The sequence below is a fragment of the Loxodonta africana genome, unplaced genomic scaffold, assembly GCF_030014295.1.
Source record: "Loxodonta africana isolate mLoxAfr1 unplaced genomic scaffold, mLoxAfr1.hap2 scaffold_49, whole genome shotgun sequence".
NCBI classification, from domain to species: domain Eukaryota; kingdom Metazoa; phylum Chordata; class Mammalia; order Proboscidea; family Elephantidae; genus Loxodonta; species Loxodonta africana.
The window spans coordinates 1,018,681-1,043,144 of NW_026975207.1; the positions used below are offsets into that span (position 1 = coordinate 1,018,681).

At 43.9% G+C, this 24,464-nt stretch overlaps 1 long non-coding RNA gene across 11 annotated transcripts in view; it reads left to right on the forward strand.

Annotated features, from left to right (window-relative positions):
* LOC135229747 (uncharacterized) overlaps positions 1–24,464 on the forward strand; it is a 471,035-nt gene that overhangs the window by 426,425 nt on the left and 20,146 nt on the right. Inside the window, exon 7 of one of the 11 annotated variants that reach the window (XR_010320431.1) lies at positions 13,282–13,437. The exons of 9 other annotated variants lie outside the window; for them this stretch is intronic. This is a non-coding gene — a long non-coding RNA (uncharacterized LOC135229747). Of the gene's footprint in view, positions 1–4,317; positions 4,590–13,281; positions 13,438–24,464 lie in introns of those variants that run through there. One more of the 11 variants, XR_010320435.1, reaches the window with a different exon arrangement.

Below are 24,464 nucleotides of genomic sequence, written 5' to 3' on the forward strand. Positions count from 1 at the left end.
TCATTTTTGATGATTTCCAATTTTCCAAGATTCATACTTCGTACTTTCCAGGTTCCGATTATTAAATTGATGTTTGCAGCTGTTTCTTCTCATTTTGAGAAGTGCCATATCAGCAGATGAAGGTCCCGAAAGCTTCACTCCATCCATGTCATTAAGGTTGACTCTCCTTTGAGGAGGCAGCTCTTCCCCAGTCATCTTGTGAGTGCCTTCCAACCTGGGGAGGTCATCTTCCAGCCATATATCAGACAGTGTTCCATTGCTATTCATAAGGTTTTCACTGGCTAATGCTCTCCAGAAGTAGACTGCCAGGTCCTTCTTCCTGGGCTCTCTTAGACTGGAAGCTCAGCTGAAACCTGTCCTCCATGGGTTACCCTGCTGGTATCTGAATACCGGTGGCATAGCTTCCAGCATCACAGCAACACACAAGCCCCCACAGTACGACAAACTGACAGACACGTGGGGGTAGCAAACTATGATTTCATTCATCATTTTCATCTTTCGTTTTTTCAATCAGTCAATATTTAGAGAGATTCCATGTGCCAGGAATAGTCTACATCATGTGGACACAGTGGTGAAAGGTACCCACTGTCCCTGCCATTGTAAAGGGGAAACCCAGTGTGGGTGGGAGGGGGACTGGTAAAATGCAGTCCAGAGAAAGGACAGACCATGCTCCAGGAACCACACTGGACTTCAGAGAGCTTTGTTGGCTGCCGTTCATCTGTCCGGCTTGTAGATGTCAGAGTGCCCTCAGGCTCAGTGCTTAGTCCTCTCTCTCTATTGACACCCTCTCTCTAGGATGCCTCAGTGAATCAGTGGCTGTCTGTATCTGAGGATGCGATGTTTACACCTCCATCCATTTCAACTCCTCCTGGTTCGCTACTTATATTCAAATGTCAGCCTAACTCTCTGTACTGAGTTCTTCATCTGTAAAATGTGCCGTATAATGATACATTCCTCACATGGGTATCATGCAGAGAAAGTATCTTAAGAGAGGAGAAGCCCTCACAAGAGTCCTGGCACCAGTAAGTGTTAGCTGTCAGTATTATTACCTGACATCTCTACGTAGATGTCTAACAGCTATGCCATGTTATCAACGCCATGAAACAATTCTTGGTCCCAACCCCATTCCACCCTTATCGATGAATTTCTCAGGGCTTCAGTGATGGGAATGTGTGCGTTTTTCTGTATAATGGACATGGCTAATAAAGCTTGGCCTGGTCCTTCATAATAAGTTGCTCCAAAGTTTGTATGGGTGGAATCAGACAAGTTATAGCCAACTAATATAGAAAGAAAAAAAAATAGAACTCTCAGCTGCTCATGTTTGTACTCTCAGTCCAGAATATCTGGTGAGGGTACTATATGGACTGAATTATGTAACCCAAAAGGTATGTTGAAATCCTAACTGCTGTACCTATAAATGTGACCTGATTTGGAAATAGGGGATTTTTAAAATTATTTTTATGAGGCCATACCAGTTTTGGGTGGTTCCTAAACCTAATCCCTTCTGAGTTATAAAAATAGCAGAATAGACACAGACACAAACAGGGGAAGAGGGAGACAGACAAAGGGGAAGATAATCTACAAGGCCAGGAACGCAAAGGGTGGCTGGAAGCTGCTAGAAGCTGAAGTAGACATGAGCCATGCCCTGAATTCCTACTTCTAGCCTCCTGAACTGTGAGAAAATAAATACCTGTTCTTTGAAGCCACCCAATTGTGTTATTTTTTTCTTATGGCAGTACTAGATGACTAACACATACCCATGGTTATACATGAAGCCTGGTGTAAAATAGTGTTCTCCCCTCCTTGTCTAGCCCACCCAAATCCTGCTATTTCCCTATCAGTGTCCTCTGCTTTCACTAAGACCTACAACAGAGTCAGCTTGATGCTGATGTATAGAAATGCAGTTTATTTTTTAGTTTATATTTAGGATTGACTAGCATTAATTTCAATGGTTTGGAAATTTTTCTGTGGAGGCATTTCTGTAATCTATGAATAATAGCAGTTGCAGCTTTTCCTTCTTTTTGTTGTCGTTTTGTTTGGACCTCCAGTGTTAAATATTTAATATAAATAATGATAGAAAGCATCCTTCTGTTTTTAATGATTTTTTTGTGTGCTTTAAGTGAAAATTTTCAAATCAAGTCAGTCTCTCACACAAAAACCCGTATACACCTTGCTACACACTCCCAATTACTCTCCCCCTAATGAGACAGCCTGCTCTCTCCCTCCACTCTCTCTTTTCATGTCCTTTTCACAGCTTCTAAACCCCCTCCACCCTCTCATGTCCCTTCCAGGCAGGAGATGCCAACACAGTCTCAAGTGTCCACCTGATCCAAGAAGCTCAATCCTCACCAGTATCCCTCTCCAACCCATTGCCCAGTCCAATCCATGTCTGAAGAGTTGGCTTCGGGAATGGTTCCTGTCCTGGGGCAACGGAAGGTCTGGGGGCCATGACCACCGGGATCCTTCCAGTCTCAGTCAGACCATTAAGTATGGTCTTTTGAGAATTTGGGGTCTGCATCCCACTGTTCTCCTGCTCCCTCAGGGTTTCTCTATTGTGTTCCCTGTCAGGGCAGTCATTGGTTATAGCCGGGCACCGACTAGTTCTTCTGGTTTGAGGATGATGTAGTCGCTGATTCACGTGGCCCTTTCTGTCTCTTGGGCTCGTAATCACCTCGTGTCCTTGGTATTCTTCATTCTCCTTTGATCCAGGTGGGTTGAGACCAATGGTTGCATCTTAGATGGCTGCTTGCTAACGTTTAAGATGCCAGACGCCAGTCTTCAAATTGGGAAAGCATTCTTATTTTAATGTTAATTAATTTTAAAGAGAATGTCCCGCATTTCACCATGAACTATCATGCCAGTTGTATTTTTCCAACTTAAGGAACTCGTTTTCTGGTCCATGATTGCTCAGCATCCTTATCTCTCAGTGTGATTGGATTTTATCAACTGCTTTGTCCCCATCTCTTGAGATGAGCATGTCTTTTCTTCTTCCATCTATGCATGTGATGAATTAAATTATTAAATCTTTAATGTTCACTCAAGCTTGCATGCTGACGATAAACCCCCTTGATGATGGCGTATTACATGGTTTATACTTTGCTGGATTTCCTTTGCCAGTATTTTATGTAGATTTTTGCATCCCAGTTACTTGGTGTGCTTGCCTTGTAACTCTTCTTCTGTCATCCTTGTCTAATTTGGTGTCAATATTAAAGTAGCCTTAGGGATGAAGTAGAGGAGCATCTCATCTTTTTCTCTTCTTTTCTGACTTTGCAGAAGATTAAAATGCTCTTTTTCTTGCCTGTTTGCTGCAACCTGAATGAGAGTGGTCTCGGCCTCCTGTTTTCTTAGGGAGATCTTGAACTACTGACCCATTTTGTGTAGTGATTAAAGGTCTTTTCTGGTGCTACTTTGAAAAATTTCCACTGCATGTTCTAGGCTGCTAGGATTTCCTCTTTAAATGTTATGTTGTTATCACTATTTTCAGTCTCATCCACGTCAATTAATCAATCCCAGATTTTCCCTCATTTTTCCAAAGTCAGACTCTACATCTATTCCTGGCACCAATTCCCTTATCTAAGACTTGTTGGCAAACAAAAATACAACCCAGCATCTTTGAGTCCATGATGTGAGAATACAGTCCCATATAACTTTTTTTGTAACTGTTGTTAAGTGTTTCTCCTCTTTTTTTTTTTTTGTTCATTTCCCACCTATCTAGCAGTTTCAAAGTTGTGCACTTCAGGTTGAGGTCATTAGCTTGATTGACTCTGTGCAGGGCCATGGGGTGCCAGTTGCAAATGCGCATCAAAAGAGCACTCCTCTAGAACTAGGAGGCAGGAGGAGGTGGTTGGGCGGTTGTGGGGGGGGAGGGAACTGGGCAGGGCTGTGTGGAGAGGGGCGCCCAGGGGAGGTGCCAGGTCGGAGGCTGCCCCACCACAATCTCACGTGCATCAGGAAGGAGCTGGCTGCAGGAGCCTTTCGCGAGAGTCCCAGCCCACCCAGCCTTGCCCTGAACTCAGACCCGCTAGGCTCACAGGTCCCACCAGAACTAGGGGAAGCCTGAGGCTACCGATGTCAAGTCCCAGGGTACACCCCTGAGCCCAGTCACAGTGCTTATGCTGGAATAGGAGGGCAGAGGAGGCGTATGGGGACTTGGGTCCAGAGGGTGACCCAGAAAGGGTTGGAGAGTTGTGGTCACCCTAGGACTCTGACTCCGCACGTGAAGGGCCCAGGTTGCACTTCCAGGAGGAGAAGGCGAAGCCACAGAGGCCACACTGCTCACACAAACAATCCCCCACCCCCCCTCTGCCCTTTCTCCAGGCGGGACGCCCCTCCTGTGCTGTCCTCAGAAGGGCTCTTCAGAGACCGCACCCCTAGTTTGCGGAGCAGCAGAGCCTGCCCCAGTCTGGACTAGGGACTTTATTTCTTCCACTCTCACCACTGGCTGAAGGCAGACTCCTGTCTCCACAGACTAAAGAGGAATTATCAAAATGAGCTCGAAACTCTAGATTTGAGTTAAGGATCATAAATTAACACAGAGAAATACAACTTTAACAACAAAGACCTGTTTGGAGCCCCAGTTGGAATTAAAAAAAAAAAAAAAAACTTGAACAGAGGGAGTGATAAAGTTTTCCTTCTTTTGCCACCCTCTCTCGGTGGTCCCAAGCTTTCTCATCTCCCACCTCACAAGACTGTATCAACTGCTTTGAGACTTTTAGAATAAAGATCCCCAGGCATATCACTGCTGTTACCCTGTGAGGATTTCCCCAGTGCTGGGTTAGACTAAGACAGAATCCTTCCAAGGCTTCCAGGGCCTGTGTACTGGACGGTCAGCACACGGAGCCTCAGAGCCCACTTCGTTTTTCCTGCAGTTGGGCATGACCCCAGGGACATGACCCTTGAGAGTGCTGACACTTCCTGAAGCCAGTGACCCTCCCCCTGGGCTTCTCTCTGCCTGGGTCTCAGAATCTGTCAGGCCAACTTGTACCTTCAGAAGTGTTTCTGCTGAAGGACACGTAAACAGCACTGTGGATTTGTGTCCCGCAGTCTGCAAAACTGCCTCCCCTGAGTGGGGTGAGGAGCTACTGAAATACTGAAATCACTGAAACTAGCAGAAGCCACAGCTCATGGTCCTGGGAGAAAACTGGGAAGGACGGAGAGGTGAAGAGGCTATAAAGGTCCAGTCGTGAAGGCGACCATGGGCCAGGATGTCCTGAAGTCGTAAAGCTGACCAATGCTGAGTGCCCTAAAACCTGCCACTCCTGTACCCATCTTTTCTTTCAATGGACAAAGTCTTCCCCTGCTCTTATGTGCCTGGGCTGGAAGGGCCTTTGACTTATAACATGAAGCAGCCTCCAGAGCCTCTTGGGGCAAGTGATGGTCAAGGAGGCTCTGCCTAACCCCACCCTGCCCTTCCCAGTTGTCAGAGGACCAGGAATTTCAGTCTTCCAGCTCCTGAGCTGATCTAGTGACTTGTAACAGGATTTCGCTGGAACTGGAAGGTGTTGAAGACAGGAAGTACTCCTGGGTTTCTTCACCCAGCTGAATGCCTAGTTCCTGGTCTTATTACACGGCTTACATTCAGGATAAGAAGAGGCGTTTGGAGCTTTACGCAGGACCTCTTAGCAGAGGTTTCTGTTCAGGAGCAAAGAGGTAAAAAGAAGCAGTGTCTACTAAGTCCTTTTCCAAGAGTCTCAGGAAATTCTCACGAAGACCCTCTCAGGTAAGGACTGACGGGAAATGCCTTGGTTTAATATTAAACTTTGCCCTTGACACATTTTGTTTATGGAGGGCATATACATATTGTCCGCTCAAGGAAGCACTGTAGTTCTTATCTAGACTTTATGTAGAATGAGTATATATAAAACCTAAACTTGGTCCTTAAGCAAGGGGTTACCTCTCAGAGAAGGCCTATGGGAAGGTTTCTACCAAATTCTGTGGTGCTGCCATTGCTCCAAGGATCCCAGGTGGTGCCAAGTTTGAGCACTCGGCTGTTAACCGAAGGTTAGTTTTTTGAACCCACCAAAAGGCTCTAAGGAGTAAAGACCTGGCGAACTGCTTCCGTTAAGATTACAAACCAGGAAACCCTATCGGGGCAGTTCTCCTTTTACACTGGGCCACAATGACTCAGAAACCCACTCGATGGCACCTAGCAATAACAACAGGAAGCCATTGCCCCCAATGTGCTTGAGATGCCTTTCTGGGGAAGGTTGGCCTTCAGAGCCAGCTCATGGCCACACGGGAACTGAGGCTCATGTTTTGTTACCACACCTTAGTTTCAGTCAGTAAATTTATTTTCCAGTTTATTCATAAGACTTGACTGCAGACATCTCTCAGGTATTGTCAAAATTAATTCCATTCTCTAATAATGATTTGCCAGGACGTATTTCCAAGCGTTTCCAAGAGACTGGAAAAACTTTCCAAAGAGGCTTGTCCAGCGCCATGTTGTGCAGTAACTACAGTGTTGACGTAGTATATTAACCACATAGTTTCCACATTTTCTGCTTTCCTTAAATAACAACTGAAGTTCCAAGTCTACCACCTGAAGTACTTCCTTTAGTGTTTCACTTAGAAGTCTGGTGGTGATGAATTCTCTCAGTTTTCTTTCCCCTAAGAATGGCATTATTTGTGCTTTACTCCTGAAGGTAATGATACATAGATACATGATACATAGAATTCTGGGTTAGTATTTCCATCTTTCAGGGTTGAAAAAATGTTGTTTCACAATCTTTTTTTTTTGGCTTCCATGGCTTCTGATAGTGAATACAGAGTCATTCAAATTGTTTTTCTCAGGTGAAATGTGTTGTTTTCTCTCTACCTCCTTCCTGAGTATTTTCTTGACCTTTGTTATTCTGCAGTTGATTATGATGTATGGTATTTTTATGCAAGTAACCCATGTTCTATATATATATATATGTGTGTCAACTGTTTTTCCCCTCCCGGGTATGTCTGTAAGTACAGTACACTGTTTTTTTCTTTTTACACGCTGCTGTTAAAAAAAAAAAAAAAATTAGAGTAATGTACTTACAAATATACTTGGGATGTGGGGTAAGGCCCACTGGGTTGGCAAAAAACCCATAACCCGCAGAATATTTTTGTGCAAATACGGTATTGGGGCATAGAATTCTTTAACTTGCTGTGGTTTGCTGAACTTCTTGAATCTGTAAGTTTATGTCTTTCACCACATTTGGAAAGTGTTCAGCCAGTATTTTTTCAAATACTATTTTCTTCACCACACATTTTGTCCACTTCTTCTGGAGTTCCAATAAATAAGCTTTTTGTCTAGTTCTTGAGGCACTGTCCATTTTTTTCCATATTTTCCTCTCTGTTTGCAGAATGGATATTTTCTACTGATCTATTTCAAGTATTTAGTTTTTTCTCTGTCATCGCCATTCTGCTATTGTGAAAATATCAGCTGAATTTTTTATTTCTACCATTGTACTTTTAACATGTAAAATTTTCATTTGCAAATAGCACCTATTATCTTTCCATTTATTTAAAAAGTGTCCGTGTTATTTCTTGGAGAATGATTAGAATAGCATTTTAAAATCTGTGTCTTATGATTTCGAGACTACAAGTCCTACAAAAATTTTATGCAGAATTTTTTTTTTTAGCAGTCAATTGACCCAGTTATGTTCAGGCTCCAAGTTCTGTCCCATCTTCTGTATTCTGTGGTTCAAATGTTAGTTCAATTTTTGAAGGCTTTGCAGCTGTATTCAGATCTAATCTATGTGAGCGCCACTCAGTATGGAACCTTGATGGCATTCTAACCCATAGTGCGGCTCTTAAAGGATTTTATAATGCTTCTTAGGGTCAGGGCAATGCATATGCATCTGGGGGGTGAACCAGAAGTTCATAGCAAGTCTGCAAAATCTCTTTCTTGCACAGCCTCCTCTCTATCTTTCTCTTCTCCTCTCTGAGTTCTGAAGGAGTGCGTTCTAACCCATAGTACGGCTCTTAAAGGATTTGATAATGCTTCTTAGGGTCAGGGCAATGCATATGCATCTGGGGGGTGAATCAGGAGTTCATAGCAAGTCTGCAGAATCTCTTTCTTGCACAGCCTCCTCTCTCTCTTTCTCTTCTGCTCTCTGAGTTCTGAAGGAGTGCTTTCCTGGCCCACTGGCGGAAATGCTGGGGCTTTAATCTCCTCATTCTGTTGTGCACATAAGTGACTGGTTCTACCTATGGGGCCAAAGCACTGGACAACCAGCCAAAAGGCTGGCAGTTTGAACCTGTCAAGAAGCGCCTCAGAAGACAAGCCTGGCGATCTGCTTTTGAAAAGTCTCACCCTTTGAGGCAGAATTGACTAGGTGCCAGTTAACAGCAGAGAGAGAGAAAATGTAATGGAGCTTTCTCTACAATATTTGGTTCTTCCATACTCTGATCAGAGAGAAGGATTCTCCTCTGCCAGAGTTTCAGGTGTCTGCCCACCTGCCCAGCTCCTTGTCTCTCTCCTTTACGGACCTTCTATCTCATTTATATGAGAGAGGGCTTCTCTTGGGGCTATTTCTGTCCACAACGGGTGTGCAGCTCTGAGATTGGGGCTCATTTAATTTCAGCCTCTGGAATGTTCATACTTTATGTTCTGGTTCCGCCCCTTCCCCATCCACCTTCAACACTTTCCTTTGCAGAGTCCTGAGATAGTGTCCCATGCATTTGTCCAGATACTTAGTTGTCAGATACCAGCATAGCCACCGGGGGCAGTGCTGTTGTGGTTGCGGGGGAGGGACTGTACACTGAAGGAGCTGCAAGACCTGGCTGCCTTGTGTGAGCAGGACGGGGGTGTGCTGAGGAGTGGGTGCTGAAGGTGCTGAGTCAAGGGGCGTTTAATATAAAGTTGGGTCAAAGAGAGTTTGTTGACAAGGATTTATTGCCATAGCAAGGGTTCTGGAAATGGGTTTAATATGCTGTGGGATTGCTTTTGGAAGCTTAGAAAAGGCAATGGCCCACATTCTATGAAATCGAAATGCCAGACCTGCTGTGTCAGATGTTGGAAGAGGGATTAAAAGCCTCCAATATGTGGGCATGTCTGAGTTAGTCTTCTGTAAGACCATTTCTTGGAGGTCCTGAAGGATACCCATTTCATCAGAAGAATAAGGAATGCGGAGATGAGGGAGCACCAGCAACACAGAGCTTACCAATATGTATACTTTGTAGGGAGTCCCTGGGCGCCACAAACAGTTAAGTCCTTGACTATTATCCGAAAGTCTGGCCGTTTGAACGTACTCAGAGGGTCCTTGGAAGACAGTCCTGGCCATCTGCTACTAAAGGATGAAAGCCTTAAAAACACTATTGAACAGTTAGTTCTACTATGTCCACATGGGGTGGTCATGAGTCAGAAATGACTGGATGACAACTAACAGCAACAATCGTCTATAGGCTCAGGTTGTTAGTGGGAGCTGGGCTGCCTAGTAGCAATGCAAATCATGGGATCCCAGCTCAACAGAGGCCAGGTGGAAGGACTTAACTGTCAGAAACAAGTTGTGTGTGATTCCAATAATGGTCAGCAGGTCAAAGTAGTAGTTATCTATTGGGGCATAATAGATTGTCCCTAAACTTAGCAGGTGTGAGATAAATGGAAAATTAATATTCAACTCATTCTGATAAATTTGAAACTAGACAAAAATTTTGGTATCACTCAACACAGTTTTAAGGTGAAGGAATAAACTAGAAAATTTAAATAACTAGTATAAGTATAATAAGAGATTTTTCAAAGAATGATGATATAATTGCATACCTGAATAAAAGACAAATACATCACAATCAATGATTTCTCTCCAGTATAGACATGAGGGTCTCAAATTGGCAAGGGTGAGAAGGGCAGACCGTTCTCTTGCCCCTACTACTTGACTGGATCAAACTGTGTTCAAAACTGTAAAATATTTAGGAAAACATTGTTTTGACCAGAGCAGCAAAGGACTTCTACGACGAAAACTAATGTACTAAAGTACATAAAATGAAACCTGAATATATGCAAAAAATATGCCATATTTTCAAATGAGAAGTCTTGTCAATCAAATGGAGGTCCCTAAAACTAATATATAAGTGGAATGTATTTCCAGTCGGAATATTAAGATAGTTGTTTTTGAATTGTATACAGTGATCATATGCTACAAATAGTACAGTAGATAGCAGAGGATGTTGCTGGTGTTAGGAGACTTGGAGTCCATTTCTGACTCATAGTGATCCCATTTCACCGCCCCAGAGGGTTTTCTAGGCTGTGATCATTATGGGAGGAGAACAACAGGTCTTTCCCCTCAGTGCCCCCTGGTGGGTTCGACCTGCCAAACCTTCTTTGGATTAGCAGATGAGCACTTAATCACTGCAACACTACGGCTGCTTTAAAAGGTATAGAGAAGAAAAACATGAAAAAGCAGGATACTGACAGGTGTCTACCTCTTCAGGTAACAGAACAAATTGATATTACATAGCATAGAAACTGACAAGTCGACCAATGAAACAAAATCTGCTAAGAAGTCACAATAACCATTGATACAAAGGCGGTATTTTGAGAAAATTATATTTATTTAATAAACGGTGCTGACTCAAGTGATCGTTCTGGGGGACAAAGCTTGCAAAAATGTGATACACAAATGATAGATTTGGAAAATCATGTGAAATGGAGATGACAAGACTTAATAACAATTTCCATTTTACACAGAAGGATAAAAGTTAAGCACTTGAAAAATGAGCAGTGAATTCAAACAGATCGTTCACAGCAAATCCACATGCCCAATAAACATAGTCCAAGTTGCTCAAAAACACTGGTGGTTAAGAAAATATCAAAGTCCCAGTGAAACTGGCACAATTTCAAAATCAACACCATCTATGGCTAGCTGGGCTGTGGGAAGAAGGATACCCTGAGACATGGCTGGAAAGGTGCTTTAGGACAGCCTTTAGGGGAAAGACATGGCCATGGCTCTGTACTTCTAAAACATACTTTGAGCTGGAAATCTCACTCTATGGAGTCTACTACACAGAAACAGATCCTGTAGTATACAACGGATAGTTATTATTAGTGTTGACCAAACATTGACTGTACATTGATAGTTGAATGATAGATAACTTATGGTAAAGCTACATCATCAATAAATGAGTTGTAGTAGTTGAGTGGGAAAAATACCTGTGAAGTATTATTGAAGTATTACTGAAAAAATCTAGTTGCAGAGAAGTGTATATAAAATGAGCACATCTGGGTTAAACAATATCAATTGTTTGAATATGCTTGGATACCTGTTTATGTTTATGAGTGTGTATAAGTCTGTGTGCTTGTTTAAGCAAGGATAAGAGAGACTACTTACCACATTGTTAACCTGAATTATCTTGGATTCACTTGCAGGAAAGAACAGGGGGAGGAGAGGTAGAACACACAGGAAGAGTAGACTTAAAAAGCATGGATGATAATGTTTCCATTTTAGTGGTGTTATGTATGGACGAACAAATCTGTCTTAAAGGGAGAAAGCCAAAATATTCCTTAGAAGCAAGGATGGCTTTGGCCATGTTATCAAGAGGGAGGGACCAGTCCCTGGAAAAGGACATCATGCTTGGTAAAGCAGAGGTCCAGTGAAAAAGAGGAAGACCCTCAATGAGATTGATACAGTGGCTGCAACAGTGTGCTCAAATAGAGCAAAGATTATTAGGATTGCACGTGACCAGGTGGTGTTTTGTTCTGTGGTGCAAAGGGCCACTGTGAGTCAGAACTGACTTGATAGCTTCTGACAACAACATGTAGAAGTCCAGATAAAGTGTACTGAGTTGATATCATCTATTTAAATTATTCATGTAAGTTAAAAGATCAAAAAATATAGTTGTCAGTGCCATATCTAATGACTTACAGAGAATCAAGGTAGAATATCAAGTGAAATAAGGGGCGAGAGCAATGTGGGTGGGGTGGAGTGTGACCAGGCTTCCATAAAAGTAAACACCCCAGCAGATGTACTTGTGTACCTGTGACTGTGTATATGTGTCCCTGCAGAGAAACGTAGGGAAGGATACACGTGTGTCTATTAACATTGGATACCCTGGGGGAGCAGGACCAAATTACATAGGAGGGTGGGACCCTGACATAAATTTTTTTCTCATACAAATCTGTGATCTTGCAAATGTGATAAAAAACAATTTCAGAGCTTTGGAAATTCATAAACATCATAGATATATGTATATTTTAACGTGTTTTGTTAGATATTTAAAACAGGTGAAAATTCTCCAGAATGACAGACAAAAGATTTGAATCACTGGAAGGAGAGCACACCGCAGAAAGTAATAATCAGATCCAGTGAATTTCTTGTTGTTCTTGGAGCCAGTGAGTTCTTCTGGTCTCTATAACTGGAAATGACCAAAAATAATTTTGGGAAGTCAGTAGAGTTACCCCTCAAACACATCTTGCAAGCACACGTCTACAGCTAAATGTAGAAGGCTGGACGCCATGTGCAATTCACTAGGTAACTCATGCGCCTCTAGAAGATTCTCTTTCCTGGATATGCTGCTTCCACCTCCTCCCTGCCTAGCCCCACTGGATAACCCACCTTTGTGCATTCTAGGCCCCATTCAGGTCTGAGCCTAGATCACAGAGGACATCAACTGAGAAGGTAGCTTTTAAGAAGAAAGATGTTGATGAAAAGATTTCAGAAACCAGGACCTCCCCAGCCAGCCTCTCCCCAGCCTGGGAATACCAACCCCTCCCACCCTGATACCTCTGAGAATCTCTGATTTTTCATTTTGGATCCTTAGGAGACTGCAGAATTTACCTGGTCTGAACACCTTGGTTCTTTTCTGCCTGTGACCCTCTGCCTCGCAGGAGCCGTCTCTGTCACTCTGAGGAATACACACAGGACAGACTGTGGACAGAGGTGCCCATCCTAGAGGCCCTTCCCTCCATTCCTCTGCCCCTGGGGGTTCCCTGTGATACTTGTGGTCTCATTTCCTAGAGAGATGGATACACCCCTATCATGTCCAGGGCTTACCCAGACTTGGGATTTGATGTCGCGACTGAGACTGGGGCTTTGTTGTTCACTGTTGAGTCTGGCCCTGAATCTGCCCCTTCCCACCATTACCTCTGATCACCTGTGTTCTCGCTGTTCTCCCCGGGTTTGAAGCCTGTCCTCTCTTTTGGTTCTTTCACCTCAGAGGGCCTTTTTCTTCCAGTTCTTTGACCTCGCGACAGGTCAGATTTGACCACAGGAAAACAAAAAGAAAATTAGCAAGTTTGTTTGACATGTCAAGAACCGAAATGTACAGCTTGATTTAGGAGAAGAAAAAGTTCCAAAGCTCTACCCCTTCCCCTAGGACATGCTCTACAGGAAATATCCTGCAAGCCCTGGATCAACTCTTATCCAGAAATGGTTAACACCCAGGGGGATTTTTCTACACCACCTCCCACTTACATTCCCCTAATGTGGCAAAAAGGGTGCATCCCAATCATAAACCCAAATTCACCCTAGGAGACCAGAAGACATGGCTGGGGTGAGTTCATTTTCTTTCAACCTGCCCTCCTCTCCTCCTACCAGGCCCTGCCTCTTTCTCTGCCTCTATACTGCTGGGAAGGGACCCAGAGTTGTTTGTTTAGGGCTTTATGTCCACTGCTCACCTGCAGACATGTTTCCCAACAGCCTGCCATCTCTCTGATTCCTTCTCCTCCAAAGAACTCAGTGACACCCCCTTCACCATCACACCTCAGCAGGGCCCCCCCGAATCCTCCCAAGTCCCACTGAAATCCCATTTCCCTATTTATACTGCGCTCATCCTTAGGGTCCCAAGATCTCACCATCCAGATGAGGCCTGTCCTGTCCTCTTCTGGGCCAGGGGAGCCTCTGAGGGGACCTGGTGTCTGTGTTCAGCTATCTGGGGCTTCTTCCATCCAGATTCCCCTTAGGGCTGGAGTTCTCTGTGCACTTGGGTTGGGAGGGTTGGGGTCACAGGGGAAGGAGGATATGATCTTCCAGGGGAGCTGGGTGAAACGAACCTGAATGGAGGTCTCTCCTGAAGGGCCCACGTGTCCAGCCCAAAGGCCCTGCTCCTCCTAGTCCTGGGGTTCTAGAACGTCTTCAGGCGCTTCCCCCTCTGGCCTCGGTGGTGTGCCTGCTCCTTCTGCAGCCTGGTCTCCTGCCTCTTCAGCCTGTCCAGCTGGTGCCTCAGCCTCTTCAGTTCTTCTCTCTGCTTCTCCAGCTGCTCCTCGAGGCGTCTGCAGACCGCTCTCTTCTCCCTCACCTCCCTCTTCTTTGCGGCCAACAGGCAACGCCTGGCCAGCTGGTGGCAGCGTCTGGGCCTGCGCTGCACTGAGCGTGGCAGCCGCCTCTCCAGCAGCTCTTCAAAGAAGACTCGGCAGCTGAAGCCCTGAGTCACACCATGCTCCGCATGGGCCACGAGGGCCTCCCGGGACTCGAACACGCGGCAGCAGGCCACGCAGCGGAAGCCGCGCTCACAGGTCACCAGCCACTCCGGGGTGGTTGCGCGGGGTCTCTCCCCATCCTCCTCCCCTTGGTCGGTGGGCTCCTGGGTACAGGTCTGGGGCCCCTCCTGCCAGGGCTCCAGGTTGCTGACCAGGGACTCAGTGTTGGCCAGACTGGGGGCAGAGCCAATGGTGCTCTCCTCAGAGAGCTCGGCTTCAAAGACCTGGGGCATCTTGCCCACGGGGGCAAAGGAGGTTTTGGTCTGCCAGGAGACCGCCACCCCCTTGACCGTGCGCACCTTGGTGAAATATGCACACCTGACCCATGGCTTTCCTGGGGCAGCCCCGTAGCTGGAGGAGTGAGAGGTCTGCTCGGTGGAAGATGACAGAAAAGAGTTCTCAGATTGTTTTGGAATCTTCCTGGGCCTGGAGCTTCGACTTTTTTCATGGCATGTTGTTGACTGTTGCACATTTTCCTCTTAGATAGAGACCTCTGGGAATAGAGAGTTAATTTACTTGAGCTTTCAGGGTCCTTATTCTCACCTGTGACCCCAAAGCTTTGGTCATAGGGACTCCTGGAGGCCTTTCCATTACCACATCCTCCACCTCTGCAGACCCCATGGTTTCTTTCTTCTTCCCCAGAGACCCACCACCCTTTGGGGGCACTGCTGCGGAAGACAAAGTCTCCATTGTAAAGTGGCACTGTTTATGGTAGTTCATTTTTTAAGAAGTTATTTTTCTTTAATTCCACATTTATTGAATTCCAATGAATTTGTTCCTTTGGAACTTAGAAATGACCTCATTCCCATGAAGCTTCATAATAAATGTGTGACTTGATGTTTTGTATGCGGGTGATATTCTTAGTAAATTTGGAGGGTAAACACTCCAGAGCAATGGTCACCTCTTTTCATCCTCTTTTTACTGAAAGGCTTTTTATAGAGGAGTTATACGTAAAGAGAAGAATGTGTATATTTAGTTATGATTCTTACATGTCTACCTCTTCCTTGCACCCTTCTTAACCCAGCCACAGTAGAAGATGAAAATTGTTTTTCTCAGAATAGAAGCCCAGTCCTTAGTAGATGAAGTGAGGCAGAAAGAGATGGCCGTATCTGAGAACCTTGATGCGAGAACTTCAGATGGAGAACACACAGCCTTCTCCGCTGTGTATGTCTCAGTGGGTTGTCTGTGTCAACCTAAAGGTCTGTGTATGTTTCTGAATCTGTGGGAACGACTGCAGAGTTCAGGATGCAGAAAGAGATGGAGCTAGGTCGGGTGCGTTGGATGGAGGGAAAGCTTGAGAGAGAGACAAGATTCAGAGATGGAACATGCCAGCAGTTGGTTAGAAGGATACAGAGATCAAGGAGGGAGCAGAAAGCAGGGCTCAGCCACTGAAGGGCAGAATGGGGCAGCAACCAAGAAGACAAAGGGGGGGCAGACTAGTCGGAGAAAGAATGGATAACTAAGAATGATAGCAGAAACTGAGGTTAGCTATATTTGGAATTTTAAAATTCTTTCCTGCTAGACTTTGAAAACATAATGCTAAATGGAATAAGTTAGTATTTGCCCTAAGTATAGGGCAAATACTGTACGATCTGACTTACATGAAATAAGCAAATATATAGAAAGCAAGGATTATTGGTCGCTGCCAGGTGTGGGCAGGGGGAAGGGGAAGTTTTTCCACTGGGGCATTGAGGTTATGTTAATGGTTGTAGAAAAGTTTGGAGAAGGATATTGAGAATGGTTACATGACTTGAAGAATGTAATGAGTATCACTGACTCATACATTAGAAATTATTCAGTTATGTTTTATGTATATTTTCAACACAATTTAAAAAAATAAAACTTTGCAATTACAAGAGAAAAAAAAACAATCTATACTATAGCTGTCTTTACCTAGAAGAAATGTTAAACCCTTAGGTAAAGATGGTCAGGAGACCTTGGAGGAGAAGGGAAATCCCTAGAGCTAGAGGGGCAGGGCCTTCCTGGACCTTCTTCTGACTGAGTCCAGGCTGAGGACTGTGGCAGCTTACATTGACTGGGAACTCTGAATGAATGTGTCGTACTGTGCTCCATCACACCACCCACTCCCAAAACCTCCTGATAAATTTGATATATGTTTTTAATTCGCATGATATATTAATTCATTCTCTTGAAAAAATTAAGTACAAGTCTCTGTAACCACCCTTCTCCCTGGTTCTATACCCACTGCCCCAGTTGCCCACCTGCGTTCTTTCCACTAACAAAGCAGGAGAGTTCACAAATCTGACTTGTCTGCTACTGTTATGGAAAGCCCCTCAGATGACAGTAGAATTCTATACTTCACTCACTTATTTATTCCTTCATTTATTTATTCACAGTATAATTTCTTACTGTTTACTAATAGACAGGAAGTTTTTTCAGGTGAAAGCCTCGGTGATCCCTTGTGGTCCTTGTCTCCGGGGTGAATCAAACCCCTTGCTGCCCAGCACCCATCACACAGACTGAATTTTCCTCCCACCCTTACCTCTGGCCTTGGAGAAAGGCCTCTTCCTCATGTATTGCCGCTCCATTCTGGCTGGGTGAAGATGAACCACGAAGGATGGTCACCGGCAAGATGTTTCTCCTCCTCCCACGTAGAGATGATGTCCCAAACTCTCACAAGTTGGGGACCTTGATTTAGGCAGAACTGTTTGTAATTTGGTATCCAAAGTCGCTCTCCCACAGGAGACCTCAGAGCCACAACCTCTCCAAAGAGCAGTTGGGATCTGAGTGAGCACCAAGGTTTCCAGTAACTCTTGTGTGACATCATTGCTGACATCGCTCAGTTCCAAGGGCCCAGTTTGAATCTAAACAGCGCACTAGGAAAAAATATGGCAACTGTTGTGGGAGAGGCTAGGAGGCTGGGAGGAGGGAAATTATATCTTAAAAATGAATTGAAATGTTCACTTAAAGAAGTCAACATCTAAGAGGAAGGAAACTGTGAGTTGAGGAAATAGAAGAGTATAATGAGTCGCTATTTCTCCCAAACCTCTTCTCTGGCCCTGAATCAAATCTCTCCAGCCCTAGAAACACAATGTCCACTCTGAACACCTCTCAGGCCTCCTTTGCCACTTAGGCTTCACACAGGCTGTTCCCTCTGACTAGTAGACATTCTCTCCCTTCCTGTTGACTGGTTCCTCCTCCAAGGTACCCAGTCTGTGCTTCTGGTTTATGTATTCAGAGCACCTAGTAATCTTTTAGTAATCCTCCATCATAGCACTGAGTCATAGGAGATGCTCAATTTCCAATTTGTGTCTTCCAAATGTGTTGTAAATAACTTGGGGACAAAGATGAGTTCTGCCTCATATTTGGCAGTCCCAGAAAGTGAGACAGAACCCCACCCATAGGAGATACCCAATATATATCTATTGATTAAATAAAAGAAAACTCTTTCAAAAGACTCACCCTTCGTAGCCATCCGTGCAGAATGGAGTTTTTGGTCTGTTGCCTGGAGGTACCATCACTCAGTGGTGGTGTCTAGGCCACTCTCTCTTGACCTCCTGACTCTAAACCCTGTGAAGCCTCTTGGCCTGTCCACACGCTTCTCCCCTGGAGCCACTAAAAAGGGTAGGATTACATCATCACAGAAAAGCACGGAGACTCCGGACGTCTATGGTCAACCTGCCTGGGAGGCTTAGGAGAGCCCTCGGGGAAAGGTCCACTGTCCTCTGCTTGATCTCCTTTTTTGTCCAGGGGGCAATTAGAAAAGGAACAAGCAAATTGAGGAAACATTTTAAGGCAGGGTTTGGAAAGTTGTGCTTGGTAGGTAGAGGAGAGCCTGAGGATTTGAAGGAAAATGAAAGATGTCAACATGGGAGCAGAGGGCTTGCTTTGTGTCACGACAGATGGTAGAACGTGGGCAAGTGGTTGGAAATATATAAAAAAAGAAAATCTCCTAACCATCCACTCGTATTTCAAAATTTAGGTCAAGCATCACTTCCTGGTGGAAGCCTTTCCGACCCTACACCTGGTAGAATTTCCCACCCTGCTCCACACTCTATTGTATTTAAGAAACGCTTCTGCCACAACTAGGGACAAACTTGATTGCATTTACATGTTGTGATGGATAGCAAAAATGGCCACATGTTCTAATATGTATGTATCCATACATATTATATGACCTACAGCTCCCTTTCTGAAGAGCAAGATTCTTCCTCCAGTCCTTGAATTTGGACTGATCTATGATTGCTTTGGCCTTTGGGACAGTACAAAGACTAATAGCAGCAGAGACCGGATATAATTAGACACATCATGGCTTGCTCTCTTACCAAAAACCAAACCCATCACTCTCAAGTATATTCTAACTCATAGTGACCCTGAAAGACAGAGAAGAACTGCCCCATAGGATTTCCAAGGCTGTCATCTTTACAGAAGGAGAGTGCCGTGTCTTTCTTCCGCAGAGCAGCTGGTGGGTACAAACTGATTACCTTTCCTTTAGCAACTGAGCCCTTAACCACTGCACCACCAGGGCTCCTCCTTGCCCTCTTGCTGCTCTTCAAACACTGAGAACCCATGGGAACAGCCCAGGCCACCCTAATAAATGACAAGAGACCATTAGAGAGAGAATCCAGCAGAGAAGATTTCAGGCCCTCTGCCCGCCAGCTCACATGGTGGCTGATTCCAGATACATGAGGGCGCCCAGCCGAGAGCGGCTGAGTCTGCCCCAGACCAGAAGAACCCCAAACTGCCAACCCGCAAAGCTGTGAGCTAAGTAACTGCTTGTTCTTTTAAGGCACTTCATTTTGGGGTCATTTGTTATACAGCAATTGATAACTGATTTGTTAACTGGGCTGTTTCTCTCACGAGACTGCAAGGAATCTTTTCTTAATCCTTTCTGTATCAGCAGTATCTGGCAGAGGGTTGTTCATGTAGTCATTAGACAGTAGAAATTTCATTTACACCAGTTAAAAGTTTCTGTCATTATGTTTTAATTTTGTTTTATAAATAAGATATGGCTGGATTTGCAAGTCTAAGCTGAGTGTACATGTTTTTTCCTTAGGTATTAATCCCTTTTTCTTGCTATTACTCATACATTTAGACATAATTCCCATATTATACTTCACATTCACTGTTCTTTTTTTTATTATTATTCTGCCTTTCCTGTTTCTTTTTTGATTGGAATGATGAAATTTCTCTTACTTTCTTTTTCCTTCTAGCTATTTGAAGGTTGTATTTTCAATTCTTGTTCCTTCATAGTAAACATGAGATCTTTGAACATTTTAATATTTGGTATATTGTATCAAGTTCATGTCTCAGTTCTCCTCTCAAACAGTAATTTTTTGCTAGCTGCCATTGAGGTGACTCCGACTAATGGTGAACTTAGGTACCACAGAACTAAAGGTTGCCAGGTCCTGTGTCATCCTCACAAGTGCCAGCAATTTAGATTCCATCATTACGGCTAATGTGCCGGTCCATGTCACCAAGGGCCTCCTACAGCCTTGTTGGCCTTCTTCTTCACCAACCATGATATTCTCCTCTAGGACTGATTAATCTCTCCTGATGACATGTCCAAAGCAAGTGAATTGGACAGTATTCTCTTGTGATCTGTAAGGGTTTAATTGTCTAATTTTCAGAAGTAAGTCTCCAGGTCTTTCTTCCTAGTCTGTCTTAGTCTTGAAGCTCCACTGAAACCTGTCCACCATGGATAACCCTGTTGGTATTTAAAATACTGGTGGCCTAGCTTCCAGCATCATAGCAGCATCCAAACCACCACAGTACAGCAAACTAAGAGACAGGCAGTGAGCTGAACAGGGTATTGTTGTTGTTAGGTGTCATCAGGTCAGTTCTAATTTATAGTGACCCTATATACAGCAGAACAAAACACTGGCCAGTCTTGTGCCATCCTCACACTTGTTATTATGCTAGAGTCCATTGTTGCAGCCACTGTGTCAGTCCATCTCACTGAGGGTCTTCCTCTTTTTCACTGTCTACTTTACCAAGCATAATGTCCTTCTCCAGGGCCTGGTCTCCCCTGATAACATGTCCAAAGTGTGTGAGACAAACACTCACCATCTGTGCTTGTAAGGAATATTCTGGCTGTACTTCTTCCAAGACAGACTTGTTTGTTCTCCTGGCAGTCTGTGGTATATTCAATATTGTTCACCAACACCATAACTCAAAGGCAGCATTTCTTCTTTGCTTTCCCTTATTCATTGTCCAGCTTTCACATGCATATGAGGCGTTTGAAAATGTCATGGCTTGTGTCAGGCACACCTTAGCCTTCAGAGTGACATCTCTGCTTCTCACCACCTTTAAAAGTTCTTTTGCAGCAGATTTGCAATACATCATGTGATTCCTTGATTGCTACTTCCATGAGCGTGGACTGGGGAACCAAATAAAAAGAGATCCTTGATAACTTCAATCTTTTCTCTGTTTATCATGATGTTGCCTACTGGTCCAGTTGTGAAGATTTTTGTTTTCTTTATGTTGAGGTGCAACCCATACTGAAGGTTGTAGTCTTTGATATTCACCGCTAAGTGCTTCAGGTCCTCTTCACTTTCACCAAGTTTGTGTTATCTGCATATCGTAGGTTGTTAATGAATCTTCCTCTAAACCTAATGCCACGTTCTTCTTCATAGAGTACAGATTTTTGGATTATTTGCTCAGCATACAGATTGAATAAATGTGATGAAAGGATAGAACCCTGACACAAACTATTCCTGATTTTAAACCACATAGTACCCCTTGTTCTCTCTGAAAAACTGCCTCGTGGTCTATGTACAGGTTTCACATGAGCAAACTTAAGTGTTCTAGAATTTCCGTTCTTTGAAGTGTTACCCATAATTTGTTATGATTCACACAGTATAATGCGATTTCATAGTCAATAAAACACATGGAAACATCTTTCTGGTATTCTGGTATTCTCTGCTTTCAGCCCAGATCCATCAGACATCAGCAATGATATTCTTCATTCCATATCCTCTTCTGAATCTGACTTGAATTTCTGTTGCAACTTCTTTTTAATGATCTCCAGCAAAATTTTACTGGGTTTTGATATTAATGATATTGTTTGATAGTTTCTGAATTTTGTTGAATCACTTTCTTTGGAATGTGCACAAACATGGATCTCGTCCAATCGGTTGGCTAAATTATTCGGCCAGTGCTGCATCTGTTTGTTGAAACATCTCAATTGGTACCTGTCAGTTCTTGGAGTCTTGTTTTGTGCCAATGCCTTCAGTGAAGCTTGGACTTCTTCCTTCAATACCATCAGTTCTTGATGACATGCTACCTCCTGAAATGGTTGAACATCGACCCATGCTTTTTTTTTTTTTTTTTTGTGCAGTGACCCTGTGTATTCTTTCCATCTTATTTTGATGCTTCCTGTGTTGTTCAGTATTTTGCCCATAGAATCCTTCACTATTGCATCTCGAGGCTTGGATTTTTTCTTCAGTTCCTTTAGCTTGAGAGATGCCAAGCATGTTCTTCCCTTTTGTTTTTCTAACGCCAAGTCTTTGCACATGTCATTATCATACTTTGTCTTCTCGAGCCGCCCTTTGAAATCTTCTCTTCAGCTCTTCTACTTCCTCATTTCTTTCATTTGCTTTAGCTACTTTATGTTCAAGAGCAAGTTTCAGGGTATCTCTGACATTCATTTTGGTCTTTTCTTTCAGTATAAGGGCTGTATTTGAGGGTACCATCATTTTTATATCTAGCAAGTGTTCTCATCAGGGCAGTTATTGACTGTAGCTGCACACCATCTAGTTCTTCTGGAAAATAAAAGTTTCAACAGGGAAATGCTAGGGTCTACTCTTGTATGACTCCAAACTATAAATAGGGATGAGTGGTTGGAAAACAGTAGAACAAAAGATGATCTGCATCTGGTCAAAATGTTTCAAATGCCTCAGTGGCTTCAGCCTGTCTCCTCAGACTTCTCTCTGGAGAAGACATGGGGCTTCCTGGACCCGGGCCTTTTGTCACCCCTTAACTATCCAATCATATTCTGAACTTGGTTCAGGCATCAATTCCTGGTTGTGCTCTTCCCTAAATATCCTCCTGGTAGATTTGTTCACTTCTTGCTCCCTACTCCACTGTACCTGCAAAACCCTTTACCACAGCATAAAACACAATTGCATTTACTTTTTGTGGTTGATGTAAGAAATGTCTACACATTCATCCTCTCTCCGTGCCCATGCCTTCTATGAGACTCTGGAGCGCCTTTCATTAGCAGCAGGAGTCTTTCTCCATCCCTTAGTTGGGGCTAACATTATTGTTTTGGACATTGGGATGGTAGGAAACCTGATACAAGGACACAGTTTAAAGACTTTGCATTGAGACTTCCCTTTTGTTGCTCATAAACCCTGAGGACTCATGGGAACATCCTCAGGCCAGCCTGCTAGATGATGGAAGACCAATGGAGGGAGGATCTAGCGGTTTCACTGACTTGATGTTATGAACTGGCTCCCAGCTACCTGGAAGCAAACTGTAGACACATGAGGAAGCCGTGTTGTGAGCCACTGAGGCTGGCCCAGACCAGAAGAGCTCCAAAATGACAACTTGAAAAATTGTGAGCTGGTAAATTGTTGCTCTTTTAAGACACAACAATTTGGGGTCATTTGTTACACAGCAATACATGACTGATACAACTGTTAACTTGGCTGTTTCTCTCACCAGGCATTGAGGGAAATTCTCTGAGTCATTTCATCATCAAGAGCAACTGACATAGGGTCTCACATATAGCTGTTATAGTGTAAATGTTTGCTGACTTCATGGATGAATGAATAATATGAATTGTAAGTGTGAATCAGCACAAATTCATGTGTGCAAGAAAACTTGATATTTCTTTAAATAAACTGAATTCCAACTCAGAGCTCTCGGTTTACAAAATTGCGGTAAAATTTTAACCTTACTTCTTTGTAGGGGTGTATTTGGTGTTGGTTTATTTTCTGGGTACCCCGGGGTCTAAAGAAGGACCAAGGTTTGGAGATCTTTAACACACCCATCGCCTCAGCCTATGTGGGTGATCTCTCTAGAAGCATTGTTTCTGCTGCTTCCATTCCCAGATGGAGCATGAGAACCTTGGCAGGGCTGGGAACACCATAACGTGGTTTGTCTACTTGTGTGCCTGCATTACCCTTTGAGGTGCTGCCACCTAGCCCAGGGCATTATCAAGAAGCAGGTCTCATCCCTTCCCAGTGTGTAGGTCTCTGCTGTCTGACTCCCACTCTTCCCCTGGGTTCCAGTTCACTCTGTGTGATTACTGCAATGAGCTGAGACTCTTACAACAGACTCTTCAGAGTCTCGAAGTTTCAGGGCTTTAACTCTGTGAGTCCAATTACCTCTTTGAAATGAGGTAGGGAAGGTTGAAAAACATAGGAAGATTTTATTTTGAATTTAATGTTTCAATAAAATTTCTTGCCATGCATTTTCAAGTGGTTCTGCCAAACAATTCCCTCTGTTCTCTTACAAGATGCAGGACGATGAGGAGGGAATGTTTGCTGTGTCATAATCTCCAGAAGGATGCAAAGTGCACATGGGGTCCATTCCCCCCGATGCTCACACTTGAGCACCACACCCACATGGAAATCTTTGCAAGTGTTACTGAGTCCCTCACACATCCACAGTGAACAACTTTCAGATTCTCATAAGAAGGAATTATTTGTGTCCTAAGACGAGGAACTCCTTGGAGACCCTACTGTGTCCTACAGGGTCGCTGTGAGTCGGAATCGACTGCATGGCATCGGGTTTTGTTTTTGCTTTTTGGGGGGGTGGTTGATGTCAGCTGCAGGATAGTGTTTAAAAAAATGTTGACAGCGTAGCAGGTAAAACCAACCAAATGAAACTGAAATGAAATGTCTTTTTTCACACTTACTGACCTCACAGTTCCTTCAAAGTGTTTACTTTCCACTGGGTTCAGAGGCAAGAGGGAACTCTTCATGAGAGAGACACAGCTTGGGACACCTCCAAAATGATACGTCTCCCTCCTGATGTTAGGTAACATTACATACTGTTTGGCTGGTTTATCATCTGAGTGCTCCACAAAAATAGAAGGCCCATGCAGGCAGGACCTTGTCTGCTGTGTTGGTCAGAGTATCCTGGTTCCTGGTGCCTGAGAAGCTTCCAAAAA